Below are 5,067 nucleotides of genomic sequence, written 5' to 3'. Positions count from 1 at the left end.
TATATATATATATATATATATATATATATATATTATTATTATTATTATTATTATTAAGCAGCATAAGAAATGTTTAGACTAGAGTAATGCCTATATTTGATCAAAAATACAGTAAAAAGTAATATTGCAAAATATTATTGCAATTTGAATTGGTCAGCATTTGTTTTGAAAAAGAAATTCAAAATCTTACCGACCCCAAAATTTTGAACAGTAGTATAAAATTAAAAAACTATATATATATTTTAAATTTCTTCAAAAACATATAGGAAATTTCTGCCTGTTTGAATTAACATTAAAGACGTGAATATAATGACTGTCAGATTATTAATGAAAGCTGTGATAAAATGTTGAGGTAATCTAGCTTTCTTATATTCGGCGTCCTTAGGATGGTTGTCTGGGAGGGAGGTTGCTGGCTCTGTACAGCCCGTCTTAAACCAACATATACTGTCTCTCTGTATTACAACAAATCAGCACAGCATCGAGGATTTCACCTGGTACAGTACCTCAGCCTAAATTCTCACCAGCTGACCTTTAAAAGTGCAGACCATTCACATGATTACAAGAAGGCAGCTTGACTTCTGAGCTATTCCACACCGTCTTTTGGCAAACTTACCCAGCGTGCACTGCAGGGGGCACACTGGTAGCATCAGTGTCCACTAAATCTTGCTAACCGTCACACAGTCCTGTTCTTTTAGCCTGAAGAATTGTTAGCAAAAAACTGACATTGAAAAGCACTGACATCAGCCAGTGTAGGCTGTATCTGGTAAAAACAGATTTGCGAGCATGCAACATCCCCTTGCTTCATCTTTTGTCTGGCGATGCATTTAGTTCAGGCAATTGAACGATGGCCCAGCAAAAAAGACCGCATTAACAGTCCACCCTGAGGCTGATTCCTTGTTGTTGAGCTTTAACACACACAAACTGATGTGCTGGACTTAGCTGTTAGAAATTTTAGTAAATTCATGTTTAATTTGTTTCATGTTTCTTTGTAATTGTTTGTGAAATTTACTAGCAAATTGTGATTGTTTCTACACCATTTCTACACCAAATGAACATTTGCTGAAAATGTACTCACCCTCAGGCCATGTAGATGTGTACTTGTTTCTTCATCAGAACATATCTGAAGAAATTCAGCTTGATAAAAACATCATAATAATCCACAAGTAATCCACACGAACTCTAGTACAATTAATGTTTTGTGAAGTGAAAAGCTGCGTATTTGTAAGAAAACCATTAATATAAACCATTGCTTCTAGTCTTTTATTCACAATATTGCTTTCGCCAGTGAAAACGTTGTGCCATCTGAATCACGAGAGAAATATGCACAGATCTAACACCATATAAGTGAAAACCATCAAAAACAGTTCTAAACAAATATGTTGGTGGATTTTGATGTGTGAGGACAACAGGGTAGGCCATAGACTTTTCCTCTGGGTGAAGTGGCATTATGAATTGACCCTTCGCAAAACCCGCCCACCTTAGTTACTGTTGCTATGTCCGACAAGCCATGCCGCTCTCACATTACACACCATGTTCTCACGCAGTAAAAAATACATCGCGGAACAAAGAGAAAACTGACAACGCACTGGCAGACAAGACCGAGCAGGTACTTCTGGTATGAAACAAGGACTCAGCTTTAAAATTTTGTCTTTTTTTAAGAAATTCAAACAATAAATACCGTTTTGTGTCTCTTTAATGTGTCACAACGGATCACTGTAGCACCTCAGTTCAAGTGGCACGTGAACCGATTGTTTTTTCATATTTACTTAAAACACAAAATAAACATGAATGAACATAATAACGTATTTAATTTCAATACACACAATTTTCCAAATTTAAATCCACCGAAGTTAATCTACTCTCCTGTCTGATTTGTTTGTCGGGCAAGATGGCAGATTCGGCGTTATGATTGGTCAGATCGCCTGTCAGATAGAGGCTGCTGTGAGTGGGGAGAACATCCCTTTTCTCGATCTGAGCTATTCCACACCGTCTTTTGGCAAACTTACCCAGCGTGCACTGCAGGGGGCACACTGGTAGCATCAGTGTCCACTAAATCTTGCTAACCGTCACACAGTCCTGTTCTTTTAGCCTGAAGAATTGTTAGCAAAAAACTGACATTGAAAAGCACTGACATCAGCCAGTGTAGGCTGTATCTGGTAAAAACAGATTTGCGAGCATGCAACATCCCCTTGCTTCATCTTTTGTCTGGCGATGCATTTAGTTCAGGCAATTGAACGATGGCCCAGCAAAAAAGACCGCATTAACAGTCCACCCTGAGGCTGATTCCTTGTTGTTGAGCTTTAACACACACAAACTGATGTGCTGGACTTAGCTGTTAGAAATTTTAGTAAATTCATGTTTAATTTGTTTCATGTTTCTTTGTAATTGTTTGTGAAATTTACTAGCAAATTGTGATTGTTTCTACACCATTTCTACACCAAATGAACATTTGCTGAAAATGTACTCACCCTCAGGCCATGTAGATGTGTACTTGTTTCTTCATCAGAACATATCTGGAGAAATTCAGCTTGATAAAAACATCATAATAATCCACAAGTAATCCACACGAACTCTAGTACAATTAATGTTTTGTGAAGTGAAAAGCTGCGTATTTGTAAGAAAACCATTAATATAAACCATTGCTTCTAGTCTTTTATTCACAATATTGCTTTCGCCAGTGAAAACGTTGTGCCATCTGAATCACGAGAGAAATATGCACAGATCTAACACCATATAAGTGAAAACCATCAAAAACAGTTCTAAACAAATATGTTGGTGGATTTTGATGTGTGAGGACAACAGGGTAGGCCATAGACTTTTCCTCTGGGTGAAGTGGCATTATGAATTGACCCTTCGCAAAACCCGCCCACCTTAGTTACTGTTGCTATGTCCGACAAGCCATGCCGCTCTCACATTACACACCATGTTCTCACGCAGTAAAAAATACATCGCGGAACAAAGAGAAAACTGACAACGCACTGGCAGACAAGACCGAGCAGGTACTTCTGGTATGAAACAAGGACTCAGCTTTAAAATTTTGTCTTTTTTTAAGAAATTCAAACAATAAATACCGTTTTGTGTCTCTTTAATGTGTCACAACGGATCACTGTAGCCCCTCAGTTCAAGTGGCACGTGAACCGATTGTTTTTTCATATTTACTTAAAACACAAAATAAACATGAATGAACATAATAACGTATTTAATTTCAATACACACAATTTTCCAAATTTAAATCCACCGAAGTTAATCTACTCTCCTGTCTGATTTGTTTGTCGGGCAAGATGGCAGATTCGGCGTTATGATTGGTCAGATCGCCTGTCAGATAGAGGCTGCTGTGAGTGGGGAGAACATCCCTTTTCTCGGGATTCACATGAATAAATGCACAAGAAGGGTTGACAGCATCTTTACAACGTCTGTTATACTTTGGGCTATTTTGTGGGGAGATGTGGCGGTTGGCATGGTTACACGTTGTACAGTAAAGCCGTCTTATTATATGTCAACAATGAAACAAACAAACAAATTTGGGACTTTACGTAATGGTCACAATAACAAAATATACTGTATGTGTTACTAGATCATATATCCATCAAATTTTTGAGGTGTGTTTTTCAACAGGACTGAAGTCAATCTATTACAGATGCATTGCTTTGGTTGTAAAAAATATTACCAATGATGTGCTTTTCCCCCAGTGAATTCAATTTTAGGTGTGCTGATTTTATATGTGCTGTTTCCAGTGTCCGGGAAAACTTGTTTTGGCACTCAAATATCACACTTTTCTCAAGTTTTTATAGTGAAGGTTGTAGAACAGTTGCGAGAAAATGGTTTGTGATCTTAATTTAGTTTCTTGAAATTACAGATTTTTATATTTGTTTTCCGTTTTTGTGACTAGTTAATTCAATAGCAATATTATCTTTGTAGAGAATATTGCTATTGCACTAGGCAACTGACCTTAACCTGACTTTTCCTTAAAAAAAAAAACATTATTCAAAAAGGATAAAAAAAATGCTTTTTTTCCTTTAGAAAGTACAACCATTGCATCCTGTGGTCACTGCATTACTAAGTTTATGAACCACTTTCTTGTAATTTGTAAATGTAGGGCCACACACGATAAGAACCCATGGGAAAAGCCTGGAAAAAATGCTGCTCAGCCATTCGTCACCATATAAGCTGCTTTCTACCCTAAGTCTGTCAAAGTGACTCACCAAGGATTCATTTACAACAACCCATCATTTTTTAATAGGGCAATTTTATGGAAAAGGTAGAAAAAATGTTTGTACTGTTTTACACAGTCTACTGCAATAACAAACAGCAGTTCTCAATTAAGAAAAACATCGAAAAAAAACATTCAATGTCATTTTTTTTGTGAGACTGTTACTTTAAATGGTCAATGGTTAATATTATTGAGCTATAAACATCCATGAAAATCTCAAACTTGGGTATAACTATAACTGTCTATTTTAATATATATATATATATAAATAATTTATTTTGATAGAAAAGCTGAATTTTCAGCAGCCATTATTCCAGTCTTCAATGTCCAATGTCACATGATCTTTCAGAAATCATTCTAATGCTGATTTGCTCAAGAAACATTATTATTGTTCTAAACAGTCAAGCAGCTTAATATTTTTGGTGGAAACTTTTTCAGGATTATTTGATGAATAGAAAGGTCAAAAGAACCGCATTTGACATATTTTGTTAAATGATTAATGTATTTACTGTCACTTTAATACATCCTTGCTTAATAAAAGTATTAAACGCATTCATTCTTACAGGCCGTAGACGTTTGAACAGTAGTCTAAATCAAAAGAAAATAACATTTTGCAATTGCATCCTATAATTAAACCCCTACCTAAAAAGAGAACATTTAAAGAAAATATGATCCACGTGATAAAATGATCATTTCTGAATTTACTATTGATATCGTTAGTGTGATATACAGTATTTTACAGTGGGTTTATTTAAAGGGGTCATATGATGCTGCTAAAAAGAACATTATTTTGTGTATTTGGTGTAATGAAATGTGTTTATGTGGTTTAAGGTTAAAAAAACATTATTTTCCACATA

This window comes from Sinocyclocheilus anshuiensis, unplaced genomic scaffold, assembly GCF_001515605.1.
Source record: "Sinocyclocheilus anshuiensis isolate Anshui unplaced genomic scaffold, SAMN03320099.WGS_v1.1 scaffold676, whole genome shotgun sequence".
Classification (NCBI taxonomy): Eukaryota; Metazoa; Chordata; class Actinopteri; order Cypriniformes; family Cyprinidae; genus Sinocyclocheilus; species Sinocyclocheilus anshuiensis.
Note: the sequence above shows the minus strand (reverse complement) of the source record.